Consider the following 13,380-nt stretch of genomic DNA (forward strand, 5'->3'; position numbering starts at 1 on the left):
ATTCACCCTCTCCGCTTGACCGTCGCTTCTCGGATGAGCAACAGAAGCGAAGCAGACCTTGGCGCCAAGATCTTGGACGTACTGCATGAAGGTGCGGCTCGTGAATTGCGTGCCGTTGTCGGTGATGATCCTATTAGGGATCCCGAAGCGGCAAACGATCGACCTGAAGAACTTGACTGCTGACTGTGCTGTCACCTTCCTCACTGCTTCCACTTCCGGCCACTTTGTGAACTTGTCGATTGCAACGTACAAGTACTCAAAGCCCCCGACAGCTCGGGTAAAGGGGCCGAGGATATCGAGCCCCCAGACCGAAAATGGCCAGGATAAAGGGATCGTCTGGAGAGCTTGAGCTGGCTGGTGTATCTGCTTGGAATGGAACTGGCAAGCTTCACACTTGGTTACTTGTGCAGTTGCATCCTGAGGGCTGTCGGTCAAAAGAAACCTTGCCGGAACGCTTTGCCGGCAAGTGCTCTTGCGCCAATGTGGTGACCACATATGCCTCCATGTATCTCTGCCAACAGCTTTTGTCCGTCTTCCCGGTGAATACACTTCAATTTCACGCCGTTGAGTCTTCTTCTGTACAGTGTGTTGTCGACAAACTGGTACATACTTGACTGTCGGGCTACTCTTTCTGCTTCTTCTTGCTCTTCGGGAAGTTCTCCTGTCTGAAGGTAATGGACAATCTGCTGTGCCCATGCTGGAGCTTGCGGCTCGACAACAAGGACTAAAGGCACATCTGCTGCTGCGGGAACATCCGCTTCTACGGCGAGAATCTGCGGCTCAGCCGGAGCTTGACGTTCCCCGGCAAGCTTGCCGGAGCAAAACTTGTCGGGAGCGTCTGCTTCAACGGAACAAACTCTAGGGCTTGTCGGAGCAGACTGCTCCTCAGCACCCTTGGTGTTGATCTTGAGGACCTTCTTGGCGGTGGCTTCGGGGAGCTCGGCCAGAAAATAGTCACCAGAAATCAACTTTCTCTTCTTGCTCTGTCCAGTTGATGGTGTTACAGACGGTTGAGTCAGTTTGAGCACAAAGATCCCTGGTTCCACAGGTAACTTAAGTGTAGCGCACTTCGACAGGCCATCGGCGATGTCGTTCTGAGCTCTTGGAACATGTTCCATCTGTAGGCCATCAAAGCGCTCTTGTAGCTTTCTCACTTCATCAACGTAAGCTTCCATCAACGGACTCTGATAATTCTTGTTCACTTGGCGGACGACAAGCTGTAAGTCACCCCTGACAATGAGCTTCTTGATCCCAAGGTCTGCTGCGATCCTGAGACCGGCAAGCAAACCTTCATACTCTGCAGTATTGTTCATTGCTTGCTCCTTGGGAAAGTGCATCTGGACTACGTACTTGAGGTGCTCTCCGGTGGGTGCAACAAGTAGCACGCCCGCACCGGCGCCTTGCAGCGAGAAGGCACCATCAAAGTACATCAACCACTCTTTGCTTGCTTCCTTGACGGGGATGCTTGTTTCTGGAATTTCTTCATCTTGTGTTGGCGTCCACTCTGCTATGAACTCCGCCAATGCTCTGCTTTGGATAGTTGAAGTGCGCTCAAACTTGAGGCCAAAGCTGGACAGTTCCAGTGCCCACTCGACAATCCTGCCTGTTGCTTCTGGATTTTGCAGTACCCTCTTCAGCAGAAAACGAGTGACGACTGTGATCTCATGTTCTTGGAAGTAATGGCGCAGCTTTCTCGAGGCCATGAGAAGGCCGAAAAGCAATTTATGCACACCAGAGTACCTTGACCTAGCCCCCTGCAAAAGGGAACTGACAAAGTAAACTGGGCGCTGCACCATTCTTTTCTGAATCTTCTCACGCGCCTGCGCAGATCAATCTTTGTCGGGACCAGAGCTTGCCGGTGAAGTCCCCTGCTTGTCGCTGGATGCATTTGCCGTGGTTGCTGGCTCATCATCCGCCTCCCTCTCCGCTACTAACGCATCACTAACCACTTGATTGGTTGCCGCTATATATAGCAGCATCTTCTCTTGTGGCTTAGGTGCGACAAGTGTCGGAGTGGAGGACAGGTATCTCTTCAAGTCCTGCAGCGCAGCCTCCGCTTCCGGAGTCCATTTCATTGGACCTGCCTTTTTCAATATTTTGAAAAATGGCAGGGCGCGCTCAGCAGACCTAGAGATAAACCTGCTGAGAGCAGCTACGCAACCGGCAAGTCTTCGTACACCTTGATGTGCTTTGGTGCTTCAATCTGCTCGATGGCCTTGATCTTGTTGGGATTGGCTTCAATTCCCCGCTGAGACACGAAGAACCCGAGAAGCTTGCCGGAGGGGACTCCAAACACACACTTCTCGGGCTTAAGCTTGAGGTTGATCTTGCGCAGATTTGCAAAAGTTTCGTCTAAATCTTGAATCAGAGTCGCCTTGTCCTTGCTCTTGACCACTATGTCATCCATGTAGGCTTCCACATTTCTGTGTATTTGTGGCTCGAAAGCGTCATGGACTACCCTTGCAAATGTTGAACTAGCATTCTTTAAGCCGAAAGGCATCCGTACAAAACAGTATGTGCCACATGGGGTGATGAATGTGGTCTTCTCCTCATCCTCTTCTGCCATGAAGATCTGATGGTATCCTGAGTATGCATCAAGAAATGAAAGCAAGTCATATCCGGCTGTGGAGTCAACAATCTGGTCTATGCGCGGCAAGGGAAATGGATCTTTGGGACAAGCTTTATTGACATCGGTAAAGTCGATACAAAGCCTCCATTTCCCGTTTGCCTTGCGCACGACTACAGGATTGGCCAACCAAGTAGGATGGAGCACTCCTCTGACAAGGCCTGTTGCTTCCAATTTCTTGATTTCTTCTGCGATGAACTCTTGGCGCTCCACTGCCTGTTTCCTGACTTTCTGCTTGACGGGCCGCGCATGAGGACAGACGGCAAGATGGTGCTCGATTACTTTCCTGGGAACACCGTGGATGTCAGACGGTTGCCATGCAAACACGTCGACGTTCGCCTGCAGGAAAGCAACGAGCGCGCTTTCCTATTTAGGGTCGAGAGTGGCACTGATGGTGAAGGTACCACCAGTGTCGTCCTCCTTTGCGGACACCTTCTTGGTCTCTGGTGGAGCTGCCATTGTCTTCTTACACTTGCCGGTGGAGCTCGATGGTGCATCCTCGACGGTAGCGCAGCACTCCGAAGAGGTGCGCTTGCCGGAGTGGGCATCAGAACTCTTGCCGGACTTGGTCTTCTTCTTCCCCCCGAGAGCTTCAACGGCAAGTGACTTGCGATCTGTTGCGGCTGCTGCTTCCCGGTAGATCTTGTCGGTGCAGATAAGAGCATCCTTCTTGTCGCCAGGGACAGAGATGACACTTATCGGGCCTGGCATCTTTAGCATGTTGTATGCATAGTGTGAGGCTGCCATGAATTTGGCGAGTGCTGGACGGCCGAGTATCCCATTGTAAGGCAATGGAAAATCAGCAACGTCAAAAGTGACCCTCTCAGTCCTGAAGTTTAACTCGCTGCCAAATGTCACCGGCAACATGATCTTTCCCTTCGGCTTGCTCCTTCCCGGATTGATTCCTTGGAACGTGCCAGTCTCTTCGAGCTCACCATCAGGGATCTGGAGTTTCTGGATTACCGCGGAGGAGATCAGGTTCAAGCCGGCCCCGCCATCAACTAGCATTTTGTGACCTTGAGGTTGCGGATAGTTGGTGAAACCAACATCGGCAAGCACCCGACCGCAGTTATGCGATCAGGGTGGTCCTCAATATCAAAGATGATAGGCGTGCTGGACCATTTCGGAGGCTTGCGTGACTCGACGGGTGGTTCTGTCGCATTGACTTCCCGCACCTACTGCTTGAGCTGGCGATGTGAAGTATGCAGAGAAGCACCGCCGTCAACGCACAAGACCTCTGTGGCTTTCTGGAACTCCTGCTCATCGGTCTCGTCATCATCCATATCTTCATCGTCGTAGTCATCTTCATCCTTGTCGCGGCCGCGAGGAGGTCTGTCTCCTTGCCACTGCTTAGCCTTGCCGCGGCGCCCCCCTCGGCCGGGGCGTTTCTTGCCGGCTCCTCCAGCACCTTCCTGGGCCTTCCCCTTGTCGCGTCGCTCGTATTCAGCCTTTTGCTGCTCGACAACCTGCTCGACCTTCTTGCAGCTCTGGAGGTCATGGCCCTTGGTGCGGTGGATCTTGCAGTACTGCTTGTTCGTGCTGTCCTGCTTGTCGGCGACCGCCATAGCCTGGTAGTTGGTGCCTGCGGCAATCTCCTTGCCGGAGCTACCAGCTTTGCCTTTCTTGGCGCCACCTCCATTGCCGGACTGCTCAACAACTAGCATATCTTTGCCTTTCTTCTTCCTGTTTTTCCGCCGCCGGTTTTTCTTTGCCGGGGCAGTATCCTCACTATCAGATCCTCCAGCTTCTGTATTCTCTCCGGGGAGTTTCCTCCCTTCCTCAGCACGTGCACACTTGTCGGCCAGGGCATATAGCTCACTGACGTCTCTGATCTTGCACATCGCCATCTCCTCCCGCATCCTGCGGTTTCGCACGTTCTGTTGGAACACGCTGATTACCGCGGCAGGGTGGACATCTGGGATGTTGTGCTGTACGCGGCTGAATCTCTGAATGTACTTGCGCAGGGGCTCTCCTTCCTTCTGGGCGAGCAGATGCAGGTCGCTCTCTTGGCCATGAGGCTTCTGGCCGCCTGTAAAGGCGCCAACAAACTGATGGCATAGGTCTGCCCAGGAGGATATGGAGTTGTCCGGCAAGTGCATGAGCCAGGATCTGACATTGGGCTTGAGCACCAGCGGGAAGTAGTTGGCAAGGATCTTGTCGTCCCGCCCCCCGGCAGCTTGCAGCGCGATGGTGTAGATGCTGAGGAACTCCGACGGATGCGACTTGCCGTCGTACTTCTCTGGTATGTCTGGCTTGAAATTCTTCGTGCTGGGCCACTGGACTTGCCGCAGCTCACGAGTGAACGCAGGGCAACCTACCGCGTACGGCAAGTCGCCTGGTTCCCCTGGTGCATGCATGTCGACAGAGGGCCCAGCGCGCTGGTCCGATTGACGCCGCACTTCTCTTCGGCGCTCGATGCGAGCACGAGCGTCTTCTTGCTGTCGTTCGTGAAGAACTTGGCGCTGATCGCGACGAGCTCGTGGATCCGATGATGCGGTGGAGTCGCTGTCGAGGTGGATCCGGCGAGTCGGCGATCTTGGCCTTCGGGGTGGAGAGTGCACGGTGGTTGCACCCCCACCGGTTTTGTCGCCATCGGCTCGTGCCTGGCAGTCCTGCCGCGGCAGCGACGTACTCGGCTGCCGCGTAGTGTCGCTGTTGGCGAAGCCGATGAGACTCTGAATGGTGGCCCTCCATTCGTCGATCTTGTCTGCCGTTGGAGGGTAATCCAGGAGCAGTTGAGCTCGCACCAAAGCTTCTGCTTGAGTGGTGGGCGGCAGTGGCGAACGGTGCGAGGAGCGGGATATGCTCGGACTTCTAACTAAGTTAGAAGGAGCAGTATCTCGTCCGGGCGACCGTGTCTCGCTCGTGCTAGCATGTTGGCGTGCATGCTGGTCTTGAGCACTCCGAGATCCACCAGCTCGATCTTGGTCCAACAAATGTATGGTACTGCGAATGCCATGACGCTGTCAGTCTTGCGCCTCCTGAGATGGGCGCGGTGCATGTACGGACGCCGAGGTCTGCGCAGCCTTGTCCTTGGACCTGGCAGCACCGTGAGCTCCCTCGTCGATGTCCGTTCTTCCGACGGCGTCTACCCCACCACCCGTTTGCTCCGGTGGTGGTGGGATCGACGTGGACGGAACAGTTGCCCCCAAAGTCTTCTTCTTCGGTGGCATGTCGATGGAGAAGATGAAGATCTAGCTCGTGTGAACGCCGGATCAGGTTCACACAACCTCGACGCCCCCTACCTGGCGCGCCAAAGATGTCGGGGAAGCTGATCCACAAACACCTATGGGACCGGCGGACCGAGCCCCTTTCGGTTCGGCGGGGGGCGGGGATCGCACGAAGAGCGGATCGAGGCGAAGCACACGAGCAAGTTACCCAGCTTCGGATCTCTCCGGAGAAATAACACTCCTACTGCTGCATGTCTGTGTGCATTGAGTTCTTGCTCGGGAGCGCTGAGTGCTATAGTACACACTAGCTGCTAACGAGACCGAGCGTGAGTGTTTTTCTGTCTTCGAACCGAACCCTTTCTACGTTGCGCATGGGCCTCCTTTTATAAGCTAAAGGGGTCACCGACAGGTGGCAATTTAGACAAGGGTAAAAATGGAAAAGGAATTGCGGTTGGTACAACTACCTGTACAGTGTATCATACCTAACCCTGACGGTAGGGTACAAAAGCATTAAATGCCCGTCTGCGTCGCCCAAACAGTGCAGAAAGGGACCGTCAGGGGTGCCACCGTTCGCCACGATGGCAATCTTGTCAGCGTCGCTTGCCACTGCGCACCGCTGGCTGCACATCCTCTTGCCACGCGCGCCTGGAAAGGTCCCAGGGCGACACGTTGGTGGATGTGCTGGAGCGCGGGTGCAGAGTGGTAGCTTGCCGCGGCAAGCGCCTTGCCGCGGTCGTTGTCTTGTCGCGTCCGGAAGCTTGTCGCTCACCGGGCCTTGCCGGGACGCGTGGCGCGTCACGGCAAGTTCCTTGAGATGCCTTGGTTGGCCTTCCCGGCAAGCTCCTCTTGCCGGGGCCTTGTCTCCTTGGCTTGAATACTTTGTTCTTGAATGGCTCCAATGGAACCACGGAGGACCTTGGCGGTCACCCAGCAAGCCTTGCCGCGGGGTGCTGCAACTGCCCGTGCACAAGTTCGGGATACTAGGGTACCCCTACTCTAGTACACCGACATGCTGTATCCACCTAAAGTAACGAAAGTTCTTACGTAAACTTCCTAGTAATTCCCTCTTCATAGGTGCAACATTACTCCTAACATTTGTAATATCAGTTTGAAACTTGTGATATTGCCGTGTCCTATTCCTGTGTTTTCAAAATGCTGCGAATCAAACAGGTCCTGAGTTGATGATGATGTTGTGCCTCCCATCTTTCACCAATAGCCGTCGGATCTAGATCGGACGCATACAAACCAAGCTTCTCCATTTTTGCAAAAAGATGCCCGCACTTGTTCCCTATTTACAAACAACTCCTTGTCTCTCACAATCAGCCTTATCTCCTCCCCACCACATCTAGAAGGCTGTGGAAAAATCTGGCGCGATGGCCGCAGCCGGAACCGTCCACCCCCAATCTTGGCGTTCCGTGCAATGCACGGGCATCTATGCACGGGAAATTATGTCGAACAGGGCTAGTTGTAAGCAGGCTAGCTCTACAGCCATGATGATAGTGACTGCAGATGGTGAGGCTGACTATGGTATGCCGAACACGGCGCCTATACTCAGGTGTCATCTCCGGCGCAGGGTCTTGTCACTTCACTGTGAGGAGCAGCACGTAATAATTTGACCAACGGGTAGTACAGTTCTAGTACTCCTACTACTACATTGGTAGTACTACTACTAGTACTAGTAGCACCACCATCTGGATTTAGGAGTACTACCACGTCCATCTGGATTTTAGTATTTGACTAGCAATATCTAGTAATGCATGTCACAAAAAATGTACTACTCCCTCTGTAAATAAATTCATGGTGTTTTATTCCTATCGGCAAGAGAACTTAATGTTTTTTTGCTAACTAGAGTACTAATAGGATTACATGCAATGAACTAAACACTGCATGTCATGTTTGGTAGTCTCAAGTCATTGAAAGCATGCATGGCCCAGTTCTCTCATTGGTTGACATGTCACGAGATAAGAAACAAGGAGGGAGTTAATGCACCGTGCCTAAGTGTTTTGAGATTATTTGGTTTTCGTAAGGTGACTTACACAACATTTTTGTTTACATGCATTAACATTTTATTAGTTAAATCAAAGGTCAAAACTTGGCGCAAAATGCAAAGGGGACCAATAAACCAGTAAACATCAAACTTCTCTCGTTTGGCCCCAACTAGAGGTTCGGTGAGATAACTGACTATACTGCATCGACACGGAGGGGGACGCAGCTTCATCGACTTACGACAACTACCTTTGGGTGAATGACACGTGGGCCCAGGGGGTGGCTGGACCACCTATCTTACAGCCAAAGCCAGGTGCAGTTGAGGGCCGAGGAGTAGTACGAAATCCTACGCACCTACACACGCTAACCAAGGGCAAGAGTGATCACTTGAATCGCAAGATCAGTTGACTAGAATCTAAGCTAGATCCATGGAGGTTGTGCCAGATGGTCCACGATGCTGGCCTGCGGCCCGGCACCGAGGAACGTCCCCAGGTAGTATTGCTTGAGGCCCCCAGGGTGAGGGCCGCTTGGACGATAGCTTCGTCTCCTTGTTTGACGAGGTCCTCGTCGGTTTCCTCGACAAGTTCACCGTCGTCAAGAAGCTCGTGGACAACTTTGACGTAAGCCTCCAGCCGACGCGCCCAGGCTCTGCGATGCCTGCCACCCTCAACAGCCACTATGGTGACAACCTCTTCGACGCACTGGTGGCCCTGCGACTGCCTGCCGTCGCGCCGGAGAATGTCCAGCTCGAGATCACGCTCGCCGCGCAGCGCCTGGTGCAGCAAGACACCATCGACATAATCACCCGCGTCTACGCACAAATCGTCCACAAGAACTACTACATGCAAGAGGAGGACGATAGGACGCTGGCCTTCTTGGACCGCAGGGCAACCTTGGACGACACTGTTCAGAAGCACGTTGAGCTCGCTGCCAACGCCGCTGATCCTCACACGTTGGTTGGTGACCCAGCGCACTAGGGCGCGAGGATGGTGTTGATGGATCCATATGTATTTTTATCTTTCCATCAAATCCTTGTAGTAGTATATGATACTACAGGAATTATCTTACCTTTTGCATCAACTTCATAATTTTCGTACGTACTCCATGCATGAACGGTGCCAGAACCTAACTTCTCATTACTCTAGGAAAAATCATTATTTTCTATCTATCGGTCGCGCCATGGAGCAGAACCAAATTTTACAAGTTACGAGTTCAAGAGGAAAAGCCTGCCGTGTTCGCATCGCACCCCCACACGGTTGGTCTGGCACGCTGCTCAAGCGGGAATGCGTGCGGTGTTGCATTCTCACTTACAAGTGGGACCGCAGTTGAGCAAACTGACTATCGGCAAACCCCCACCCTGCCCACCGTGCGATGGCTGAGAAAACAGGAGGGAGAAGAGATGGTTGTAGCACGGACTCCAAGAAAATTGGTGTCGGATGGGACTCGTGTGGGTGGCGTGTGCCGTACTGCTAGACATGAATGCTAATTATGGCCCATGCCACCCCACTATATCGAGCCTATATCGAGGTACATAGAACAAATTTCCTGCAGTCCGTGCTCAACCCTCCTCTATCTCTCTTCTCAGCAAGCCAGCGGACGCGCGGAGCCCATCGTCTGTTTGCTCACATGCGGTCCCACATGTCAGTGAAAACGCAAGCGGTCCCACTGAACCTGCACATCTTTCACCTCGACGTGCTGGTGATGAAAAACAAATCCAATAAAGATCTTTGGTGGCCGCTTTTGGAGTTACTCAAGAGTAGTAAGATTCTATTTACAGTTTAACCCAAGATGCACATCTCATGGCTTCAACTACCACTCTATTTTCTTTCATGACACGACCTGGATGCTGGATGTCCCACGTGTCGGCAAAAGGAGGAAGAACCCGACCAAATCTTCGGTTGTGCTCTCGGATTAGACTAGTTGTGCTAACTTAGAAAATTTATTGTGTACTCCCTCCGTTCCAAAATACTTGACTTCCATTTGTCCAAAAATGGATGTACCTATATACTAAAACATGTCTAGATACATATATATTTTGACAAAAGAAGGCATGTATTGTGCAACGGAAGGAGTAGAATGGATGCAAGTTTTTGTATTGGGAAGAAGAGTACATCCATATATTGATAGAGCGCAATTTAGTAGATGTTCTATCACTTTTATCTAGCACTGAGGCTAGAGATGAGATTAGTGCACTTATTGATACTCCTACTAGAATAGAGGCTAGACATGAGACTAGATGCGAGGAAACAACGTCTACTTCTTTACACTCAAAGAAGAAAGAAGCACGCAAGATCGAGCCGCCGCAGATCAACAATGAATGCATCGAGAAGGCACTAATCCAACTTACAGGAGTAGTAAAATGTATTCTTGTGGTTCTTGTTTTCTTTGGTCTTGCTTTTCTAGTCAAAATTATCGTTGGAGTTCGTGCAAAACGGAGGTCCGTTTGGGGTCGTGCGTTGGAGTTGGCCTTACAAGTGGGACCGCAGTTACGGAAACCGACTATCGGCAAACCCCCACCTCGCCCGCCACGCAATGGCTGAAGTTAACGAAACGACGAGGTTGGAGAGATTGCTCTAGCACGGACTCCAAGAAATAATATGGTGTCAGATGGATGTCGTGGTAGTGGCGTGTGCCGTACTCTGGGAGGTGAATGCTTGTTCTGGCCCATGCCACCCTACTAGTCCTACTACTTACTCCTACTATATAGTACTAGTATCGAGGATTTGAGGTGCTGGTTACGTACAGCGAACACATTAACATATGGCTATAGTAAAAACACCCACCCGACGCGCGAAGCATGTGAAGCTAGTACAAATAGTGTACTAGTACTACTATTGTTGATTGGCCTCATCCGATAACCTGTTGCAATGCACGTACAATTATGTATTCTGAAAATATTTTTTGCCTCGTCGCACCACTCACTCAGAGAAGCGACTCGAAAGCCATTCATAAATTTAGTAAGTTTATCACAGGCATATAATTTTATTACATACAACAGTTCATCAACCCACATCGACGGATACATTATAAATACTAAAGTTTTCACCACACAACAAATAACAAGCAATGAAATGAACTTCAACTCAACCATTCCTCGGCATTGGAAATGCTTGCTTTGAACCACAAGTGATTCTCTGGGACGGGCCATCCATTGTCGATCTGGAGACCAACGCAGGACTGATCATCCAGGCTGAAGCGGCCTACTATATCAGTACCAGGGTAGGGAACCACCCAAATGTCCGAGGTATAGACACTGTTGCTTCTCATAAATGGTAGTAACGTTGTGTCAACAGCAGTTGGATCGCCTTTCACCATCATTGGATAGTTTTGTCCAAGGAAGAGCGAGTTTTCTCCAAGACTATCAATTCTGTACCAGGGAGAAGGAGTTGGTGCTAGCACACTAGTATCCATCCCGAATACCATGCAACGGGTGTTGGAATAGGTCCGGAGAGTGCGACCATGGGAGACTACACCTGCTTCCTTAGCAGTAACATCATCAGTGGGCTGTATACACACAAGAAGAGGTGATCCATCGGAATAAGTTGCCAGGCGCCACAAAGTATATGGGCGCTGCTCGTCCTCATGCTCGTGATCATCACCATCGTCATCTCCCCCTAGGTTATAAAAATTTTCAAGTATGGGTGGTGGAATGTTCACAGGACCTTGGAAACACAAGAAGAAGGTTAATTAGTAAAGGGAAACTTGCTAACCCGCATGCATGTGGATGAAACAATTATAATTACGATGGAAGACAAACGTACCGAAACTACGAGGATTCCATGCAAAAACAGTGCCATGAGTGGTGGCAGCAAACACAAGGCCCTCATATTGAATTGCATCACAGTACTCATCCGTGTACAGAAACTGATTTTTGAGCAATATCCATCGAGTCAAACCACCAAGGACGGCAACAAGATTGTCGAAGATAGCAACAACTTCATAGGTGTTGTAATTCCAAGAGCGGTTGGGAACTCGACAAATTGCTATCTTCCGTAGAAGACAGTTACCATGATCGTATTTGAATGTGCGTACAATATCGGTGTGCTCAACCTCTGGGCAGTCTGCTGAGATTTTTGGAAGTGGAACCCGGTCACGAGTGTTCACATTCACAAGTTCCCACTCGCAGTTGGACCCAATGTAAACAACCCAATCTCCATTTGCGCCTGCCCAAGCCTTTCCCTCAAGCGATGGCATCTTAACATCATACGTATCATTATCAAGCGGCATCAACTTGCACAGGGCGAGGCCTCCGTCGTGCCGGCGCCAGTCATCAGGGTCACGGCGAAGAAGATAGGGGAGATCAAACCGCTCCTTGACTCTTGGGTTCCTTGTAATGATGTTATTAGTTGAGTCGAGAATGGGCTTGAACGAACCTGCCATGCTAGCCGAGGTGATGACGTCGCACCGATCAATGAGTTCCTCCACCACGTCATCTTTTAGATTGGGGCAAGAATAACGGGGTCATTTCCGGCCTGCTCCCTCCATGGAGAAGACGATCGAACAATGGCAAAAGAAAGGGTGAAGGGCTAAAGGAAAATGGAGGAGGGACAGGAAGAGCGTGCGACAGCAGTTCCAAATCGAGAGGGAAAGGCGAAGAGTCGGTGGACGGTTGCCAGTTTGCCACGGTTCACGAAGAGCCGCCCCGGCCTACACGTTCGTTTGGAAATACTCCTACTACTCGCCGTCGTCTCACTGATATGTTGAAACTGGACCACATGTCAACGAAACATGGTGTGTAATTTCTCGTGCAAAATGCGATCTGGCCGCGTTGGCCCGAGGTGTCGCATTAGTTATCGACCTTTATTTTTTTAATGGCGTGCCGTTCAGTTTTGAAGCACGACTAACTGCTACTGTATGCAGAGAAAATATAAACTACTCTACCGCTACTCCACCTCCAGTACTAGTAGTATAAAAAAGATACATAGGCTGGAGCTTCAGCGCTTTCTTGCCAAGGGTTGCCCACTTGCTTCTCACACTATGTCACATCCCTAGTTCTGGTATGCACTAGGCTAGCCCTTCATGTGTGCATCATGTTTAAATTTTATTTAAGTTGAAATGGGGAATGCTCAAACCCTAGCACTATCAAATCAACTAGGTTCAAATAAAAATATTCTCAATGAACCCAAAATGCTCTTCAGAAAAGTTCATTATTTTTGGATTGGTCTAGAACCACTCCCAAAAATGCTGCACATTTTTCTAGGCCATTCTGGATTTTTGAATTAAATCATATAGTACTTGCATTTGGGCATTTAAGTGCTATAAAATATTTTAAATTCTCAAATAATCCCAAACTGAAATGTTTACTGTAGGATATATTTCCAACAGGGGTCATGAGTAGTTGCATGATTTTTGGGATTGATTTAGTATTTTTAATAAAGCCACAAAGTTGCAGAAAAATAGAAAACAGTAATTAAAATAGGAAACGAAGAGAGAGAGGAAATTACCGGGACCTACTGCTGTGCAGCCCACTTGGCAGCCCAGCCAACTGGCCCGACCCACCAGAAGCCCCACCGTCTTCAACCTCTGCCAGTAGGCAGAGGCGTGTCGACGCACGCGCGCGTTGATGCCACCTCCTGCTTCGCGCTGGAGGCTCATCCT

Source organism: Triticum dicoccoides, chromosome 3B (genome assembly GCF_002162155.2).
Source record: "Triticum dicoccoides isolate Atlit2015 ecotype Zavitan chromosome 3B, WEW_v2.0, whole genome shotgun sequence".
NCBI lineage: Eukaryota > Viridiplantae > Streptophyta > Magnoliopsida > Poales > Poaceae > Triticum > Triticum dicoccoides.